Source organism: Ailuropoda melanoleuca, chromosome 4 (genome assembly GCF_002007445.2).
Source record: "Ailuropoda melanoleuca isolate Jingjing chromosome 4, ASM200744v2, whole genome shotgun sequence".
Lineage (NCBI taxonomy): Eukaryota > Metazoa > Chordata > Mammalia > Carnivora > Ursidae > Ailuropoda > Ailuropoda melanoleuca.
In genome coordinates this window covers 24,528,517-24,550,393 of record NC_048221.1, presented here as the reverse complement: position 1 = coordinate 24,550,393, position 21,877 = coordinate 24,528,517, and the positions used below count along the sequence as shown (strand labels likewise).

Below are 21,877 nucleotides of genomic sequence, written 5' to 3'. Positions count from 1 at the left end.
CCCCGGGGAGCCGCCCCCCCAGCAGCCGCAGCCAGGGCCGTAGCCGCGGTCGCTCTCCAGCCGGCCAAGCCAGCGCCGAGCGCGGAGCGCCGAGCGCCGAGAGCCGAGGTGAGTGAGGGAGGCTGGCTGGGAACCCCGCCCCTCCACTAGACCCTCCCCGGCTGGACGCCCCCGCTAGACGCCCTGGGGCCCGGCACTTTCCGGGGCTGGCTTCTCCCCTGCCTTAACCCATTACCCGGAGCAGGACCCCTACCCCCCACCTTTCGCGTCGCCCCCTCCCGTCCCGCTGCCCGAAGCGGGCTCTGCGCGTTCTCCGGCCCCGGGCATTTGGAGCGTACTTGGGCGCCTGGGCGCGAGCAGGTGGGCAGTGCCACCACCATCCCGGACCAGCCGCCGCTCGCGCCGGAGACTCTGACTTTGGTCTCTGGGAGCTCTTAAGCGAAGGTTCCCAGAGCCACTTCCGGGGAGGGAGGCTCCACCTGTCCTCTCCCTGGGTGTCTTCCCCAGCCTTGGTGGGGCGCCCACAGGTCAGCGTCGCGTCGGGCGCTGTTGGTAGTGGCTCGCAGGGCTGCCGGTCACTTCGCTGCGAGGAACTGGGCTTTGAGCGCGCAGGGCGGCGGCCGTGGTTCCGGGCCCGTCCGGGGCCCTTGTGCCGGCGGCTGCATCTTTTCAATTGCGCGGCTAGAGGATCTTGAGATAGAGGCGAAGGAGGCGGACCCCAGGGGGTTAGGGTGAATCTCGGTGCCTCAAAGCCAGAGACCCGTGAGCATTTTCTGAGTGTGGAAGTTGACCGAGCCGGGTGCAAATGGGTTCTTTTGGGCTTTGCCACGGGGAAGAGCTGCGCTTGCAGTCAGCCTCACCGTGGACTTGAACGTTGCTGAAACAGAGCGACTTGTTCCTGGAGGACCCTTTCTCCATTTAATGCCTGAACCAGGCTTGCTTCCAGCACTGGGCAGAGATGTGAGAACTGCCAAACGGTAGTAGTCCTGGATGCGCTGGCAGAAACTTATTTTAAAGCATTTCATGCTCAACACAAGGTATAACAGCCTTCTTTTCTTGGTTGGGGTGTGGAAGAGGAGAGCTTTTCTATGAATTTGTCTTAGCTGTCTAGTTTCAGGCAAGTTACTTCACCCATCTATGCCTCAGTATTCTCCTCTGTAGAATGGGGGTGATAATAGTACAAATCCTAAAGGGTTGTGTAAGGTTAAAGTTCTTAAAATTGTGCCCGATACGGGTAAGTTCTACTTATGTTAGTTGCTCTTGTTACTATTATGGCTGACGTCTGTCTAACAGGGCATCTGCATGCCTAGCTCCCCAATGAGGTGGGTATTGGAAGACTCTTGCTCCTTCTTTTGGTAAGAACCGGAATTATTCACACAGTGGTCAGCACTGAAACAGGTGGGCTTTGCAGTAATGTTTCCTATGGTTAGGCAGCCTTTGCAAAATGTATCTCAGGATATAAGATTAGAGATGACCTTTGTCAAGGACACTGCTGGGAAATGGGGTCTCAGACCTTCTCTGGAAGCTCTGGGGTGTGACTGGATATTTGCCTCACTGAGGGGGAATTCCTCACTTGAATTCCTTCAGGCCTTGGGCCCCCTGATAGGCTGACACCGTCTCATCTCTGTGAGTGTGGGAGTGTAGTTAGGGGCCCAAAGACCTGATCTTGTCCCCTCCTGTCACTAACCTCCAGGAGATTGTCCCCTCCATCAGTGGAGCCTGCAGCAGTGTAGCTTCTTTCTTTTGGTGTTACTGCCACAGACAGGAGTTCCGAAACTCCAGGAAGCTCCTGAAATTGAGATTGGAAGTGTGGATGAGATATGCTTGGAGCATAGGTGGGTATTTTTCCAGAGTTCCCTTTTCATCATATTCTGCAGAGGGCCTGCATGCCACAAAAGGGAACTCTGAACTGCTGGTGGGGAGATTCTTACCCTTTGTACAGGAACAGGCCCAAGTTCCTATGGCGTTAAGATGCCAACATTACCTCTGTCTCCCAGAGGTGGAAGTGCACACATGCTGCTTTGTGCCCTTGCTCAGGGCACACCTTCCAGTGGAAAATTCAGGTCTGCCTTAACTTGAGAGAATCTGATCAAGAAGTCACTTGGGGAAAGGAGAAGGCAAGCTGAGGGAGTAGGGACTCTTGGCCTGTGGTGGGGCCATGAGGATGGGATGCAGTTCATGAAAATTTGAGCTCAGATTGTCAGGAGACTCCTCAGAGTTTTTGCACACGCTCTTCCTTCTGCTGAGCATACATTTCTGCCACTTCTTCTCAGGTCTGGCATGATCTTTCCCTTTAGCTTGGATGTCTCTTCTGTAGGAAAGATTCTCCTGACCACTCTGTCCAAAGCAGCCCCTCCCCCTATCGGTACCTGTCACACTCTCCTATTGTATTTTATTCATGGAGCTTACCTGAGATGGCCATACTCGTCTATCTGTTTATGGGTTTATTGTCTGCATCCACCCAGGAGAATGTAGACTTCAAGAGGGTAGAGATGTTGGCCTCTTTACCACTGAACTCTGGCCCCTTGCACTCAGTAGTTCCTCAATAAATGTCCCTTAGTGACAGAATGAATGAGCATCTGCTGAGTGAAGTGTGGTGAGGCTGAAGAACTTTTTTTTCTCTGTAGTAAGTTCTACGCCCAACTCACAACCCTGAGATGAAGAGTCGCATGCCGTACTGACTGAGCCAGCCAGGTGTCCTGGCCCTACATATATTAAAAAAAATTAATCCTTAGATACATTATCTTAATGGTTTGTGCAAATATTGTCTGATTCAAATCACTTTACACAGGTTGAACAGGTTGAAACTTGAGTGAAAATGAAATGCTTTTATATATGATTCTGATTAATTGAGTCAGTTCACGGTGCTATGTGGGAGATCGCCAGTGCGGTGGGTGGAGTCGGGTCTGCTCTGGAGAGGTTTGGAGATAAGCTTTGCCTTCTTCTTCACTTTAGTGAACACTGTTGATTCAGTTATGAAAATGGGTATACTTTTTCTTAAAAAAAAAAAAGAAGACTATAGTTCTTTGGAGTCGTATCTCCACATGTTCCTTCGCCCCTTAGCTCAGCTCATTTCCTCCATTTATTCAAGAATCACTTATGAAGAGAGGGCTCTGACAGTGGCTGCAGAGAAGTCAGGAAGACTGGCAGTGTTTGTGGCGTTTACATCCCAGTAGCAGAGACGGGTAATCGACAACTGGATCTGTAATGTGATATCGGGGAGTGTGGTCAGTGTAATAAGGAAGATGAAGCTGGGGAAGGGGATCCTGAGTGACTGCAATGGAGGCAGGATTGGTTTAGGTTAGGGATGGTTTCTCTGAGGAAACAACATTCAAGCAGAAACCTAGATGAGTGAGGGATGAGGATATCCGAGGGAAGACGGATCCATGCATGTGGACCCCAAGGTTGTGGTTGAATTCCTGGTTTGGCCAGTCGGCTCTTGAGCCCTGGACATGGTCTGTTTCAGTGGGGAAGGGGGAGGGAAAATGAGGCAGTGTGGGCAGAACGTCCCTCACCACCTCCTCAGATCCTAGCATGTGGCTGGAGTAAGATCTTGGCGCTGTGTGCTCTCATGGTTGACCAGAAGGCTTGTGCCTTTCTTTCCAGAGGGACCTGGAGTGATGAAACTGCCACCCAGGCAATGAGTAGGAGCCTCGGGGCCACTGCTGGAAGCATAACCCTACACATAGGAAGACTTGCTTCACCTCACCTGCCCTGGCCATGGGCCCCCTCCTCTTTTGTGTCATTTGGTTACAAGCACCTCATCACCAAGAGGGAACCACCTAGAGGGAAAGTAGTTAACTTAGTGAAGTTTTGATGGAAAAAACTCAAGTGGTGAAAATGTATAGGATCGTCCACTGAGGGTTTGATTGGTTGATCGTTTGACGTTACTTAACAAAGCATAAAGGAGGTATGACAGGGAGGCTTCTTGGAAAAAGTGACATCTAAGAAAAGAAAGGGATAGTTATAAGTCACTTCTGTTAGAGGGTGGCGAGATGGAAGGAAGAAAGAACAGCATGTGCAAAGGTCCAGATGAAGAGCTACCAGCTCTGAAATGATGCCAGATTCTCATCGGTTATAGCAGTGTGTGTGTGTGTGTGTGTGTGTGTGTGTGTGTGTGAAAGAGAGAGAGGGAGTGTGTGTTTGTGTGTGAGTGTGTGTGCGTGTGCATGCACGTGTCTGTGTGTGCCCATGTATTGGAGTAGTCTGTGGAAAAGGAACTGACGTAGCAGCCCTCAGTAGATGCCAGTAGATCTGAATGGCTGTGCCTTGTGCTACGGAGCTCTGCACTGACATCCTCATGTAGCATCTAGAACTGTGCTATGGCACAGGCCCTCTCAGTACCCCCATTTTCCTGACCAAGAAAAGTGAGTGGGAAGTGGTGAATCACTTGCCAGCTGTGTCTTTCCGGAGCTCTGTTCAGTTGTGTCGGGGGAGGTGGAGGGGAGAGGGATCTTCCCAGAAGATTGATGCAGTGACGTCAGGAGAGTTGGGTGCTCTTAAATGTCTCCGACAGGCCTTGCTTTGGTGTAAGGCCCCTGCGAATGTCCGCTCCGGGAGGACAGAGGCTGCTCCCCGCTGACTGCTCAGTCCCTGGCGTGGTGAGGATTTGTTGGGGGGTTAAGTGGATGCTCCAGGGTCTCTGGTGGCCATGGAACAAGGCTGGAGGAGGCCATTGCCTTCTTTCCCAAGGTGTCTTCTGACTTTTCCAAGGTGGACCCGTGAGTCAAGGCAGAGCTGGACATGGGGCCCAAGTCAAATCGAATGCTCCAAGAAGAGAGGCTGGGGACCTTGGCCAGCGTTGAAGGACAAAGCAGATTGGTGCCTTGCCTGGCTCATTTACAAGACCAAACTAGTTAGTGAATAGCTCAAGTTAGTTATTTGTCCCAACACCCCCCCTCGACTTCCGGCCAGCATATGATAACTTTATGGGTCAGGATTTGCTGCTCCTGCTGATAGACCCACGAGCCCTAAATTCATCTTCGATTCTGAGCTCAATATTTTCCTGGAAGCTGGGCTGGTGAGCCAGTGCGGTGGCTGGCTTTAAGGCAAACTGATATGTGTGGAGGCAGTAGAAGGGGTGCTTGCGGTCCTGTGTTCCAGTCTCGGCTCCAGCATTGAGTTACTAGTGGAGTGACCTTGGGCAAAGTGCCTGACCTCTTCAAGCCTCAGTGTCCGTATCTTGCGTGAGGACAGTGCTTAACTGGACCTTACGGGTTTGCTGTAGAGATGAATGTGTAGAGTGTGTATCCGTGTCATAGCCCCGGTGCAGGAAGGGCTGGCTGCGGTCATTATCTGGTGACCTAAAACGGACACAGGTCACTCTGTCACTGCATCGTGCTCAGAAAGGTTTGCTCAAACACACTGGACTTCTTTATTCACGTTTGGAGACTTCACCAGGGGCGGGTGCTGTGCTTTTTGGAGACAATTGTATTTGGAGCCAAATCTGGATAATGGAATCGAGGGCAAGTGTATTGTGAGAAGGATGCCAGGTGTGAAATGGCATGAGACTCTCTGCCCACTGTGGTTCACCCTCCTGTGCCACGTCCTCTCCCAGGCCTCCCCTGCTACAATGGTGGCCTCCCTGTACCCATGGCTCTCAGACCCTGGCTGCTTCAGTGGACTGTTCTGGTTCATCTTCCCCACACCAGACCCCGGGTCCCCTGCTGGACCCTCCAATGGAGCTGAACCCAACAGCCCCCCAAGTACCCCAGAGGCTTTTCCACCTTCGCAGCTTTGTGCCTGCTGTTCCTACTACTTGGAACGCTCTTTCGCTCCTTGCAGAACCTCTCACACTCCCCAACTCCAGTGGCCTCTTCCCTCTTTCCTTCCCTTTTGCGTAGAAAAAGAAATGCTCCTTTGCCCAAGAAACCTGCTTCTATTCTTCACGTACACAAATGCAAACAAATCAGAAATCGTGGAGTAAACACTGAACGTCTACCTCCCGCACCCCTGGCTTGCTTCCAGAGAAGACATTTATGATCCGTTAACTCTATATTTCTGTTATGTTTTGATGTACAGGTGTGTATACCTGTGACTGTCTTTAAAAACCAACAGAATGGGCTCATTTTTAAAAAGATTTTATTTGTTTATTTTAGAGAGAGAGAGAGGGAGGAGGACCGGGGGGAGGGAGAGGGAGATCATCTCCAGCAGACTCTGCGCTGAATGTGGAGCCCCATGCAGGGCTCGATCTCATGACCCTGAGATCATGACCTAAGCCAAAGCCAAGAGTCAGACGCCCAACCAACTGAGCCACCCAGGCACCTCTAACCAGCTCATTTTGTATGTATTGTTCTCCAGTGAATTTTTCCTCATTTAGCCTGATGTCCAAGGTTGCTTTCTCTGTCTATGCGCATCTCCCCTCTTTTTACACCCTCACCTCTCCCAAGGGAGGAGAGTACAAGTTTGTGTGCATGTATATTTTCAGTTCTCTCGGGTATATACCTACAGAGGGATTGCAGCTCGTACGGTGACTCTATACTTAACATTTTGAAGAACTGCCACACTGTTTCCAAAGTGGCAGTGCCACTTTGCAATCCCACCAGTAGTGTTTGAGGGTTTCAATGATGCCACATCCTCACCAATGCTTGTTACCGGCCATCTTTTAATTACTGCTGTCCTAATGCGTGTGAAGCAGTAGCTTCTCGTGGTTTTGATTTTCATTTCCCTATGGCAATGGTGTTGAACATCTTTTTTTTTTTTTAATGTAATTTTTTTTAGTGCAGTTTAGTTTTAGTTTTTCTTTTAATGATGAAATTGAGAAAGTACAGAGATTTCCTTTATACTTCCTGCCCCCACACGTGCACAGCCTCCCCCATTATCTGCATTACTCACCGAAATGGTACGTTAGGTACCAAGGATGGACCGACACGGACACATCACGATCGTCTGAGGCCCCTAGATTGCCTGAGGGTTCACTTCTGCTGTTGTGCCTTCAGGGGGTTTGAACAAATGTATAATGAGAGTTATACACACAATTATAATATCATACAGAGTAGTTTCACCGCCCTGGGAATCCTCTGTGCCCTACCGATTCATCTCTGCCCTCTTGTCCCCTGTAACCACTATCTTTTTACTGTCTCCATAGTTTGGCCTTTTCCAGAATGTCATATAGTTAGGATCATACAGTACGTAGCAGTTGGTTTCTTTCACTTAGTAACATGCATTTGAAGTTTCTCTGTGTCTTTTCACAGCTTGATAGCTCTTTTTTTTTTTTTAAAGATTTTATTTATTTATTTATTTGTCAGAGAGAGGGCACAAGCAGAGGGAGGAGCAGAGGGAGAAGCAGACTCCCCGCTGAGCAAGGAGCCCGATGCGGGACTCGATCCCAGGACCCTGGGATCATGACCTGAGCCGAAGGCAGACGCTTAACTGACTGAGCCACCCAGGCGCCCCATGGCTCATTTCTTTTTAGTGCTGAGTAGTATTTGATTGTCTGGATGTACCACAGTTTACCCACTCACCTACTAAAGAACATTTTGGATGCTTCTAAGTTCTGGCAGTTACGAATAAAGCTGCTATAAACATCCATGTGCAGGTTTTTGTGTGGACATAAGTTTTCATTTACTTAGGGTTAATACCAGGGAGTGTGATTGCTGGATTGTATGGTAAGAATATGTTTAGTTTTGTAAGAAACCCATCAACCTGTCTTTCAAAGTGGCTGTACCATTTTGTATTCCCACTAGCAACAAATGAGAGAGTTTCTGTTGCTTTTTACGTTCTTTGCTAGCATTTGGTATGGTCAGTGTTGTGGATTTTGGCCACTCTAATAGGCATAAGGTGGTATCCTATTGCTTTAATTTGTATTTCTCTGTTGACATATGATGTGGAGAATCTTTTCATATGTTTACTTGTCATCTATATATCTTGTCCGGTGAAGTGTCTGTTGAGGTCTTTCCCATTTCCAATTCAGGTTGTTTTCTTATTGTTGAGTTTTAAGAGCTCTTTATATGTTTTGGATAGCAGTTCTTTATCAAATGTATCTTTTGCAAGTATTTTTCTTTTCTAGTCTCTGGTTCATCTTCTAATTCTCTTAGAATTATCTATTACAGAGCAGAAGTTTTCAATTTTAGTGAAGTCCAGCTTATCAATTATTTCTTTCATAGATTGTGGGTTTGGTGTTATACCTTAAACAGCATCACCATACCCAAGGTTATTTAGGTTTTTCCCTATGTTATCTTCTAGGGGTTTTATTGTTTTGCATTTTATATTTATATATATTTGCAAAATATATTTATATTTTGAGATAATTTTTGTGATGAGTCAGGTCTGTGTTTAGATTCCTTATTTTGCATGTGGATGTCCAGTTGTTCCAGCCATTTGTTGATAAGATTATCTTTGCTCCATTGTTTTGCCTTTGCTCCTTTGTCAGAGACTGGTTGATTGTATACATGGGCGTCCATTTCTGGGCTCTCTGTTTTTTTCCATTGATCTGTTTGTCTCTTATTTTGCTAATACCACACTGTCTTGATTATTGTAGCTTTGTAATAAGTCTTTTTTTAAAAAAGATTTTATTTATATATTTGACAGAGTGAGAGAGCACAAGCAGGCGGAGCAGTAGAAGGAGGGGGAGAAGCAGGCTCCCCGCTGAGCAGAGAGCCCGATGTGGGTGCTCCATCCCAGGACCCCGGGATCATGACCTGAGCTGAAGGCAGACACTTAGCCATCTGAGTCACCCAGGCACCCCTGCTTTGAAATAAGTCTTGAAGTCTGGTAGCAGCAGTCCTCCAACTTTGTCCTTCTTTAATATTGTGTTGGTTGAATATCTTTTCATGTGCTTATTGGCCATTTGTATATCTTCTTTGGAGAAGTATCTTTTCAGATCTTTTGCCAATTTTTAAAAATTGGGTTCTATTTTTATTATTGATTTGTAAGGAAGGGTTCTTCATATATTCGCAACGCCAGGACCACGCCCCGAGCCGAAGGCAGACGCCCAACCGCTATGCCACCCAGGCGCCCCCAACTTTGTCCTTCTTTAATATTGTGTTGGTTGAATATCTTTTCATGTGCTTATTGGCCATTTGTATATCTTCTTTGGAGAAGTATCTTTTCAGATCTTTTGCCAATTTTTAAAAATTGGGTTCTATTTTTATTATTGATTTGTAAGGAAGGGTTCTTCATATATTCTAGATTCAGTCCCTTATGAATATATGATTTTCAAATATTTCCTCCTATACTATGGGTTATATTTTCATTTTCTTGGTTGTATTCTTTGAAGCCCAGGATTTTAAGTGTAATGAAGTCCAATTTATCTATTTTTCTTATGTTGCTTGTGCTTTTGATATCATACTTAAAAAAAAATGTTTGCCTAATCCAAGCTTATGAAGATTTATGCTTCAATTTACTTCTAAGAGTTTTATAGTTTTCGTCCTTAGATTTAGGCCTTTGATCCATTTTGGGTTAATTTTTATATGTGGTGTGAGGTAGAGAGACAAGTTCATTCTTTTGCATGTGGATATCCTGTTGTCCCAGTTCCATTTGTTGAAAAGAATATTCTTCCCATTGAATTCTCTTAACAGCCTTGTTGAAAATCAACTAGCCATAAACATGCATGTTTATTCCTGCCTCTTAATTCTACTTCATTGATCTATATTTCTATCTTTATGCCATGCTACTGTCTTGATTACTGTAGCTTTGTAGAAACTTCTGAAGTCGAGAAGTGTGAGTCTTCTAACTTTGTCCTTTTTCATGATTTTTTTGGCTATTCTGGGTCCCCACATGAATTTTAGGATCAGCTTCTCAATTTTTGGCAAAAAAAGTAGCTGAGATTTTAATAGGGGCTGTGTTGAATTGGAAGGTCAGTGGGGAGTTTTGCTAGCTTAACAATAGTAAGTCCAGGTCCTGATGCATCACTTGCTCATTGATTGGCTGACCCTCAGCATTCCATGCTTCAACTTGCAAAGACAAAAACCCAGGGACATCAGAGTCTCTTTTCCTTGTTGGAGAAAGTGACAACTATAGTGTAGTGTCTAATCTAAGTCCGGAGACCTTGGATAAAACATTTAACTCCTGAATGTGCAAAATGGGAGTGCCTCTGGCACGGACTGAGCATAAGGCAGACCTGGCTTCTGTTTATCTGAGGGTGTGATGGTGCTCCCTAGACATCCTCCCGTACTTCCCTGCCTCCATGCTTGAGAATCATGGTGAGAACTGGGGCCCCCCCACAGCCCTGTAGGCACCAGGGAGTGGTGGAGGGTATTGAAGTGAGGGCTGCATTTTAACTTGTTTTATCTGTTGAGCAGAGGTAGGATTTCATTTAAGGAAGGCGTGCTGCTGCTAAAGCAATTTTTGCCTCCTTCCCCCAAACTGGCATCATGGTTTAAAGAATGGAATAAAAATAAGGAAGGAACACTATCACGTATTAGAAGATTAGTTTACACCTCTGCCTGCACTTATGCATTCCAGATGTCATGCTTTGGCACAAGTCCACAATTGTATTCTTAGAGAAGAAGAAATAAAAAGTGAAGCACCTACATGTGTGTCAACGGGAATCTGGTTTTCCAAACTGAAGGAACAAGCCAGGGAACTACGTTGGGATATGCAAATCCACTCTACCTCTGTGTGCTGTCCACTGGGGCGAGAAGCTCCGTTTTAAACAAAGTGGTGCTACTGTGTGTGAGAGATTGGAGTTGTTGATCAGCGATGTTAAAAAAAAAAAAAGGCAATTTAGAAAAGTATTAATTTGGGCAGAGTTTCTAAGAAAGTTTGTGTCTAGAGGGGAAAATTGATATGCAATGGAAATTACTTTTGACATCTTCAAAACCCAAGTTCCTGTGGTTTAGCAGGTTCCCTTCACCCAATCTGTTAGATCCAGCAGTTCATAGGGATTTTATTCCCATTCTTTAGTGAGGGGGGTGTGTGCATGGATGTGCACATGGAAAGTTAGGGGAAAAACACAATGATATAACCCAGGCCCAGAACAAGGAAGCATGTTACGGAGCTGAAGTTCCAGTCTCAGAAGACTGAGCTTAGATGCCCTTGCGTAACCTCTTTTTATGACACATCGCCCAAGGCAGTGCAGGGGACGGTTTCTCCCAGCATGGCTTTCATTTTACAAAAGCCCGGTGCAGTCTTGCAAACTCAAGTGGTTTTCTCAACAGATCACTCACATTTCATACGTCCTGGGCTGGGCAGGGCCTCACTAATCCTTGGCCAGCATTGTGAGTCAGAAAATATTTAAATGACTGCTGAGGCCTTTGAGGAGAGAGAGTTGGCAAGTGAATTTAGGGAGGTGGAGTGACTCCGACACAGCACTGCAGTGTATGAGTGGCAGAGCTGATACGAGGGCGAGCAACTCTGTTTTATTACACTAATAAAGTTATATTGTCTTTCCGAATGAGATAATGATGATGCTACTAAATGCTATTGAGTACTTGCTATACGGTGGAGTCCAGCCTTTCCTGCCTGTGTTTGACTGTGACCCACTGTAAGAAATAAATCTAGACTCATCACCTGGTGTGTTCGTGTGTATGAGTTCAGGTGTGTGTGCACGCACATGCATATCCGAAATGAAAGTTTGGTGAGACAATACTTACCTTATGTATCTTTAGTGTCCTCTGATCATTCTTTCCTACATTAGTGAATTTATGCTTTTTTTTTTTTTAAATGATGGCTGTGAGACCCACTAGGTTTATTTCACGAATAGGGCAAAACCTACTATTTGAAAAACACTGTGCTAGGCAGTTTGCTGTGTGTTTTACATGTACTATTTCATTTAATCCTCACAAAAACCTCAGGGAGGGGGTATTATTATTCCCATTTTTGGATGGGGAAACAAAGGCACAGAGAGGTAACTTGCCCAGGGTCACACTATGAGTGAGTAATAGAGCTGGGATTGAACCCAGAGAAGCTAAGGCCTATTACAAGTTCATGTTGTGAACCCACGTCATGTACCTGTCTCCTGTAAAATTAGGGAAGAAGGTATAACATACTATCCTTTTAAAAAAATATATATTTATTTTTAAAGTAAACTCCACACCCAGTGTGGGGCTTGAACTCATGACCCTGAGATCAAGAGTCACATACTACCAACTGAGCCAACCAGGTACCTCTTATTATTCCAATGAGTTGTTGCATATTGAAAAGGTAGCCACAAAATAGATACAAAATTAATACCACTTGTTTGACTTAAAGTTGCATTTAAAAACACATACATCTACCATGATGGCTTTGATCAATACATAGACAGGTGTTATTCTTCCTTGGTTTCTGTATTTTGTGGGGTTTTTATTTTTCAAAAAGATTTAGTCACTTATTTTTAGAGAGAGAGAGAGCAGGGAGAAGGGCAGAGAGAGAGGGAGAGAGTGAGTCCCAAGCAGACTCCACACTGAGCAGGGAGTCCAACGGGGGGCTTGATCCCACAACCCTGAGATCATGACCTGAGCCGAAACCAAGAGTCAGACACTCGACCAACTGCACCACCCAGGCATCCCACGTAGGTTTTTTATTTTTATCTTCTTAATCATCTGATGACTTGAAATTTCATGCAAGTACAGTTAATAAGGGATAATTTCCTATGGAAAGTCAGTTGTTTTTGGAGGTGTATTAGTCAGGGATCTCCAGAGAAACAAAACCAACAAATTACAACAGGATATATAATATATAAAATTATGTAATGCATATTATATAATGTGTACATATATAATATATGAAATATATAATGTTTAATGATATATGTTATATAATATGTATATTGTACAACAGCATGTATACTCTGTCCTCTCTCTCTATATATATGGAGAGAGAGAGAATATATATGTGTATCACATATACCAAGCAAGAGAGGGGGAGAGAGATACATATTTATTTTAAGGAAGTGGCGATCCCCCTATGTGATTGTGGAGGCTTGGCAAGTTTAAAATCTGCAGAGCAGGCTGGCAGGCTAGAGACACAGAGAAGGCAGTTCAAGTCCAAAGGCAGTCTCATGGCAGAATTCCTTCGTGCTAGGAGAGGTCAGTGTTCTATGAAGGCCTTTGGCTGATTAGATCAGGCCCACCCAAATTATGAAAAGCAATTTGTTTTACTCAAAGTCTACTGATTTAAATGTTAATGTCATCTAAAAAAAAATACCTGCACTTTCACAAAACTTCTAGAATAATGTTTGACCAAATATCTGGGCACTATGGTCTAGACAATTTAACACATAAAATTAAGCATAACAGGGAGTAAGATACTGTTTGGAGTTGTTCAGAAGAAAGGAAGAAGGCCGTGGAGAGCTTGAGTGTGATACTGTTACAAATAGGAGGACATTTCAGAAAGAACTCCCCCTCCCATGATTGATTGCCAAATAAGCCCGTCCCTGGTTCCCATGCAGTGAGAGGAGCACAGCATGGGTTGGCAGATGGGAGGGGGTGGCAGGTGCAGATTTTCTTGCTTTGAGTTGAATGGAGTTTTCTTACATTTCTCTTTTAGACCAGAGACCTGGGAGTTCATGGCTCCAAGTCAATAGGGCCATTTATGTGCAGCCAGCGGGGGCTCGTTCAGTGGGTTTCTCTGTAGGGGCTGTGTGTGCTGATGTAGCATTTGTAGCTCAGCCTAAACTTGGAAGACTTTGCTCCCTTCTCCTGTGCCACTGCGGGTCCCTGGCCGCAGGAACTATCTGGGGCTGTTTGGGTGGGAACTGAGGTCATCTATGAGAACATAGCCAGACAATATTAAATTTATTATTTTTTTTCATTTTCTTTAATTTTAATTCTCTATTTTTATTAATTATTTCTCTATTTTTATTATTTATTTATAATTCACATACCACAAAACTGATTCTTTTGAAGTGTGTGACTTAGTTTTTAGTATATTTGCAAGGTTGTGCAGCCATGACAACTATCCAATTCCAAAATGTTTTCATCACCCCAAAATATAGCTTTCATTTTGGAAGTAATTTAAACGTTTGAGAACACTGCCTGCTGGATCATTTCTCCCAACTTAAAAAAAAACCCCACAATCAAAACCCTCTGTTCACCCTACTTCTCCCTCTAGTTATGCCCCCATTTCTCTTCAGTTTAGAGCAAAACTTCTTGAAAGAATTGTTTGGACTTGCTGACTCTACTTTGCCTCCCTTCCCCTCTCACTTGTTAAAAAAAATTGTGGTAAAATACATATAACATAAAACTTACCATCATGACCGTTTTTAAGTATCCAGTTGTAGTGTTAAGCATATTCACATTGTTACACAACAACCGCTAGAATTTTTTCATCTTGCGTGATGGAAACTCTGTTCACATCAATTCTCCATTTCTCCCTCCCCCCATCTCCCAGTAACCACTACTCTACTTTCTGTCTCTATGAATTTACCGACTCTAGATACCTCATACGAGTGGCATCAATGCAAATAAGGCAGTGTTTGCCTTTTGTGTGTGTGTGGCTTATTTTGCCCCACATAATATCTTCAAGGTTCATGTATGTTGTAACAGGTGTCGTTATTCCTTTCCTTTTTAAGGCTGAATTATACTCTGTGGTACATGTATACCATGTTTTGTTTATCCATTCATCTGTTGAAGGACAGTTGGGTTGTTCCCGCCTTTCAGCTCTTGGAATAATGCTCTCCTGTTCTCCTGGGAACCCATGACTCCCAGCCAGGTTTGGGTTTCCCTCACGAACATCTCTTGCTGATTGCTATGTTGTTCATCCCAATGGCATATTCTCTGGCCCTACCCCCACCCAGCCTGGTGACCAGCAGTGTTTGACACCGTTGGTCATTTTCTCTTCCTTGAAGCTCTTTCTGTACCTGACTTCTAGGGTACCTTACTCTCCTGGTCCCCTAACCACCTGCCAGTTAACAGCAACTCCATCCTTCTGATTGTTCAGACCCAAAGCCTGGGGTGTCATCTTTGACTCTCGTATCTCTTATCTATTAATTTTTTTTTAAGATTTTTTATTTATTTATTTGACAGAGAGAGACAGCGAGAGAGGGTACACAAGCAAGGGGAATGGGAGGGGGAGAAGCAGGCTTCCCACCAAGCAGGGAGCCTGATGCGGGGCTCAATCCCAGTACCCTGGGATCATGACCTGAGCCGAAGGCAGACGCTTAACCCCTGAGCCACCCAGGCGCCCCCTTATCCCCACTCTTATCAGAAAATCCCACTGTGCATACTTTCAAAATATACCCAGAATGTGGCCACTGTTCACCCATTGTCCAAGCTACACTCCCCTCTCACCTGAGTGACTGTGGCGATCTCTTTGCTGGTCTCCCATCCTCTGTCCTTACCTCCTTCCAGCTTGTTCTCAATTCACAGCTAGAGGGACCCTTAGTGGGCAGATTACCATTCCTTTGCTCAAAACCCTCGAAGGGCTCCCATCTTAACAGCAGAAGCTAGTGCCCTCACAGTGGCCTACAGGACCCCCACGATCTGGACATGTTTCTTCTATTACTCCTTACTTACTTTGCTCTTCCCCTCATTACCCCAGCCGGTCATACTAGCCTCAATGCTCTCCTCTAATTGGACACCCCAGGATCTTTGCGCTTCCTGTTCCCTCTGCCGGGGATTTCTCTTCTCCTGACGTTGACATAATTTGGCCCTTCACTTCCTTCAGCCTTTACTCAGATATCACCTTCCCTAACTGGCATGTCTAAACTACTGTCATTCTCCCCAATAACCCCCTCTCCCTTCCTTGATTTATTTTTGTCTCCTTACTCCTATCACTATCCCGCTTAGGGGATATTTTGTTTACTCATCTTGATTTTTGTCTGCTTCCCTCACTGGAATGTAAATTCCACGAGGACAGGGTTTCTTCTGTTTTCTTCCCTGCCGTATCCCCAGCACCTCACCTGGCACCAAGTAGATACTCAGTAAATATTTATTGAACCAATAAATGAAAATTGGGAAAATAGAGATAAAAAGTCATTTATGATTCTTCTATTATGATACAACTCTTGCCTGTATTTTTTCTTGCATGAATTGTTCATATAGGTAAGTATATGTGTGTGTCTGTGTCTCCTGTCTTTTCCCACCGGGAATTCCTGTACAAACTTCTTCTTCTTTCTTTTTTTTTTTTAAGTTGTTAGGTAATCTTCAGGATTATTGCTTGATAAATAGCTACAGAATGTTTCACTGAGTGGATGTATTTTATTTATTTAACCTTGTTTTGTTCAGTACTATTGGGCAGCTTCCAATCTGTTGCTATTGTAGATGACACCACAGTGAACGTCTGTGTTGGGCATTTGCCAAGCCTCCCTCCCTCTCCTCTGGAAGGAGTCTCCGTTCTCCCGAGCCTGGGTGGGGGCCATGGCCCAGGCTGGGCCCATCATGGTCTCCACCACCGACTGTGGTGACTGGCTTAGGGCCGTATATAGGACCGGCCTGGCCAGGCCATGGGCTTCTCCCAGCTCACCGAACTTGCTCAGAAGCGACAGAGAAGATACTCAGAAGTACCCGGGTCCAGAGCAGTAAGGATAGGGCCCCAGAGTTGACATGGTGACAGCGTGAGGGAAGGGTTGCTTGGGCACGTCATCTTTGGATCCAGTCACTTGACTGAGCTGTTCCAGTCTCCTTCCAACGAATCTCCCTTTTCACCGGTCTAGATGGAGTTGGATTTCTCACCGCAAGGAGAGAGTCTAGACTAATTCAACCAGTGGAGTATCTCCCCCATTCCCTTTTTCAGTGGATCTTAGGCCAGAACAAGGACAGATGTTACAGACCTAAGTAAGGCATCGTTCAAGGCAGAAAAGGCATGTCGGAGCAGCTCCATTTCTTTGTCATGACTGGAGAAACAGTGTAAAACTGTCATCTGTCTGGGTTCAGATGCTGGTACTGCCATCGGACAGGGGTAACCTCAGTTTCCTTGTCTGTAAAATGAGGATGAAAATAATCACACCCCACCTCTGGGAACTGTTTAGGGAGAAGGACTCAAACAGGTACTTTGCACACCCCGTATTCATAGCATTATTCACAGTAGCTAAAAAGTGGAAACCGCCCCAGGTGTCTGTTGACAGAGGAATGGATAGACAGAATGTGGTGATTACGTACAATGGAGTATTACTAGCCATAGAAAGGGAGTTCTGACACCTGCTACAACAGGAGTGAAACTTGAACACACGCTGAGTGAAATAAGCCAGACACAAAAGAACAGATACTGTACGATTCCACTTATATGAGATTCCTCGTTTGACAGATTCTTGGAGACAGAAAATAGACCAAAGGTTACCAGGGCCAGGGGAGGGGAGAATGGGGAACTATTGTTCAGTGGGTGCAGAGCTTCTGCTTGGGATGATGAAAAAGTTTTGGAGGCAGATAGTGGTGATGGTTATTGTGAATGCACTGAATGCCACTGAACTGTACCCTTAAAAATGGCTAAAAATGGTCAATTTTATGTTATGTGTATTTCCCTATAATAAATTCAAAAAAGTGACAGAGGAGTTACAGGGTGTGAAATGGGTGTGAATATCACAGTGAGTCTCCTGGACTTTTTCTTCACAGGTTGAAGTTAAATCAAAATGGAGCACACAGCAAAAAAACAGCCACAGACCAAAAAGAGATGGTGGTAGTGAGGGGGTGGATAAACTACCCACAAGAGCCCAGAGGGTCCCTCTGAGATTTGCTGGTGCAGGCGGGGGTGTGGCCTGGCAGGAGCAGGTCACCCAGCCAGCCTGTGCACATGGAGTGTTCTTAATGACTGCGGGCAGGCCAGCCCGGTCCCCGGGTCAGATGGGCCCAGGCCAGGACTGGAGCCCTTCTGAGTCACAGCTCAACCCCCAGAGAACAAAGGGATGTGGCAGGGAGCGGCTGGGCTGTGACTCAGAGGTCACCACTGCCCTGAGCTTCCTCCGGGTGCACGCCCCCCTTCAACTCCTTGATTCCGCTTCCCCCGGTGGGAGTGGAGGCAGGTGTACCCACTTCCCGTGCAGGCCAGTGGGAAGGCTCCCCAGCAGAAACTAGAAGTTGTCCAGAGTATTTTTGCAGCTCCTTTTGGGAAACACAAATCGCAGCAGCTGCGCTGATGAAACACTTGGTGTGTACCCGCCTGGCTCAGGGCTCTGCACACTTTGTCTCCTTTACGCCTCGGCCTCATCCCATCAGCCAGTCCTGTTGGCGCCGCTTGGCAGAAGAGGCAGTGGGCTAATGGGGTGAAGCAGCTTGCCTAAGGTTACCCCCGTCAGGCCGCAAAGGGCAGAGATTCAGGAGCCTGGACTTGCAACCGTGCCAGTACACATGTGCACACGTGCGCGCACACACACACACATGCACACACGCTCATGGAAGGTTAGACTCCTACATGTGGGCTCTCTCTAGGTCATAAGTCTAGTGAGAGAATTTTCATAATTTTTTCTTGTGCTTTCGAAAAACATTAGAGAATACAGAGAATGTATTTTACAGCAAAAAGGACATGAGAAACAATTGCCTTCTAGCATTTCAGATCATTCTTACGGGTACCTTTGGGACGGAGAAAAGTAGATGATGTGAAGCCCTCACTGGGTACTGTGTGCCACTCACGGAGCCAGACTGGGACTATCACAGTCATGACAGGTGTGTCCAGAGTTTTAACACTGCATGGGCACTTCAAGAAGACCAGGCTTATTGGGAACAAGTTACCATAAATGTTACAATAGATAAAATAGGTGTGACATACATTGTCGAGAGGGAGCAAACTATGGTACTCATTTCCAAGGTGTGTAAAAGACTTGCCTTGTTTTATGGAAAGAAATTTGCTCTTTTAAGATTTTTTTATGTGACAGAGATTATGGGAAGTATGTAACCGTCCTTGTTTTACAGTCACTTCTTTTTTTTTTTCTTTTTTTTTTTTTAGATTTTATTTATTTGACAAAGAGAGAGACAGCCAGCGAGAGAGGGAACACAAGCAGGGGGAGTGGGAGAGGAAGAAGCAGGCTCCCAGCAGAGGAGCCTGACATGGGGCTCGATCCCAGAACGCCGGGATCACGCCCTGAGCCGGAGGCAGACGCTTAACGACTGTGCCACCCAGGCACCCCTACAGTCACTTCTTGATGAACGTGGCAATGGACAGCCCTGAAAAGTGAAAGACCGATGAATATGGGGAAAAGGAAATTCATTGTAGCCAATAGGTTCAGTCTAGTCTCCTGAAATTTTATCAGAGTTGCTAACTTGGTGCCGAAACGGACTCATTTCCGTGACCTCTCTCGATCTTTGCCTGGGAGGCCTGTGTTCATTCATTCGTCCATGTGTGCATTGAGGGGTATGATGGCTGGGGTTTACTTCACTGGGAGGGGTGTAGAGGAAAGAAGATTACGAATGAGTTCATCATTGAAGTTGTATAATGGGTACACTTCTTTCTACTGCTGTATATATTTGAACTTTGGCATTCAAAAAAGTTAAAATATATAATATTGAGCACTTATTTTGTGCCAGCCCATGTGCTAGGTGCTGGGGAAGCTTTGGTGGCCAAGACAAGCTCACACTGCCCTTCTGGAGTCAATAGTGTCATTCAGGAAACAGATCTTAATCAAACTGGCACATGAATGCAAGTACAATTACAGCTGGTGTAAGTGCTGAGAAATCATGAGCAGAGACGCAAAAGTCTGCAATGTAGACACCGTCCCACCCAGGATTGGAGGAGGAACTGAGGGTCCTCAGCTTGAGGTATCACCAAGGGGGCAGGTGTGTGTGTGTGTGTGCACGTGTGCATGCATATACCGGCACGTTCAGGGCTGAGAGCAGTCTGTGTGGGTCTTTGCCTGGCTGAACTGCAGTGTGATGGAAGGGTTTCAGAGTCGACTGAATGCCCTTCATCCTCTTAGAGAACTTGTGTGGTGCGTATTCAAGAGGATAGCTGAGATGTAGCAAAACCCTCCAGTGGATTCCAGTTCTGCTTAGAAAAAAATCCAAACTTTTCTTACCTTCACCTACACACTCTGCCACTCCCTGTCACGCCTTCTAGCAAGATCCTAATCTGTTTTTTTCAGCCCTTGAATTTGCCATTCCTTCCATCCAGAATGCTCTTATGCCTTCTCCTCTCAGGGCCAGCTCCTTGGCAGACGTAGGTCTTGGGTTAGATGTTACAAGGGAGAACTCCCCTCAGTGCTTCTTCCTGTTTACTTTCTCTTCCCCCATGTTTTCTTGGTTCCTTCCCCAGGCCGAGAGCATGACAATCACAGGGGCCATGTCTGGTCATATCCTGTGGCCTCCCTAACCTCCAGCCTGTAGATGCAGAGGGCGGGTACCCAGCAGATCTGACAGCCAGGTGCTCTCTGACATTGTCTTTATGCATGTTCCCACTTCACTGTTTTGCATTTTGTTTTTTACTGTTTTGCATTTTAGAAAGGATTTTGACCTATGTACAATTGTCAGAATGGACTGTGGGAATTTGTGGAAACTTCCGCTGAGATGTGAGTGCTTTGTATATGGTTTGTGTCCAGAAATTCTCTGAGACAATAGGGATGTGTACGTCTGAATTCTGTTGGGCTGTAGGTGGCAAGATAGAATTAGATGCTTCTGCAGGGTTCAGTAAAGGACAGGGCTGTCTGGGAAGCCACATATTCCTCTGGGGGGTGACAACAATTGGTCCTTCTTGTGTCTGGTTTGTGGTCACAGCTGACGGAACTTAAAGTACATGCCAGCCTCCGCTGCCTCATACCATATATATAAAAATAACTGGAGATGAGTTGAGGACCTAAATGTGGAAGGCAAATCAGTGGAGCTTCTAGAACATACTAAAGAAGAATGAAAATTAGGCTAGGCATAGATTTCTTAGACAACATCACAAAAAGCACCATCATAAAGGAAAGAAATTTATACATTAGCCTTGATTAAAATTAAGAACTCTTTATCAAAAGACACTATGAGGAGAGTGAAGAAGAAACTGTAGTCTGGGAGAAGATGTTTGAAATACTATGTCCGACAAAAGAGTCATCTCTAGAATAGAGAAAGAACTTCTGCCAACCAATAAGAAACAGACAATCCAATATAAAAGAGACAAAAGACTTGAGCAAACATGTCACCAAAAAGGATTCCAAATGACCAATTAACATAGGGAAAGGTGCTTAACCTCAGGAGTCATCAGAAGAATTTAACCACAATGAGATACCACTGTGTATCCACCCAGAAGGGCTAAATGAAAAAGACGACAATGAAAGTGTAGTTAAAGATATGGAGAAGCTGGAAGCTTCAGACCCTGCTGGTAGGGATAGGAACTGGTACAGCCACATTGGAAAACCATTTTGGCGGTGTCAACCACGGCTAGACATATGGCTCCCTGGGCGGCAGCTCTCCTAGATGTATACCCAAGAGAGATGAGTGCATGTGAATGCCCAAGGACTTGTACACAAATGATCATAGCAGCTTATTCGTAATTACCAAAACATGGAAATAATGCAAATGTCCATGAGCAACCATACGGGTAAGCAAATCCTGTATCCATGCAATGGAATATACTCTGCAATGAAAAAGAGCCTTTGGGTAGGGCATTGACCGGGAGGGGCGAGAGGAAACCTTCTAGGGGGCTGGAAATGGTTTATATTTTGATTTAGTTGGAGATGACATGGGAGTATAAATATTCACAAACATTAGTGAGTTGTACACTGAAGATTTGTGTCATTTATGTATGTTGCAAACTATTTTGTTTGTCTGCAGACTAGTTTATTGATGTATACGCTGGGGGGGAAATACATGACAGTCTTTGTCTAGAGTCCTTGGAGGAAGGCTGGGGAACTGAAACACTGCCAGAGGCCAGGGCAGGCTGGAGGGGGGCCTGAGTTCTCCCCGTGATGCTGCTTCTCCTGGGTATTTCTCCTCGTCTTCCCCCTCACGCTGCCATATGAGCGATACCCACCTCTGGTCCCTGGCATGAGCCTCACCTGGCAGGAAAGACCAGCGCTTGAGAGGGAAGGTGGGCCTCTCCTAATTGTGGTGCTGCTTAAACAAGAGGTGCATTTTTCTGGTGCTCTCCTCAGAGTCCCTGTTCTGTTCCAACC

The 21,877-nt window shown here is 45.6% G+C and overlaps 1 protein-coding gene across 1 annotated transcript in view; it reads left to right on the top strand.

The window, feature by feature from the left end:
- The first annotated feature begins 8 nt into the window (after positions 1 to 8).
- ARHGEF3 (Rho guanine nucleotide exchange factor 3) overlaps positions 9 to 21,877 on the top strand; it is a 308,374-nt gene continuing 286,505 nt past the window's right edge. The window contains exon 1 of the mRNA XM_034658496.1: positions 9 to 108. The gene's annotated coding sequence lies outside the window, so the exon portion shown is untranslated. The remainder of the gene's footprint in view (positions 109 to 21,877) is intronic.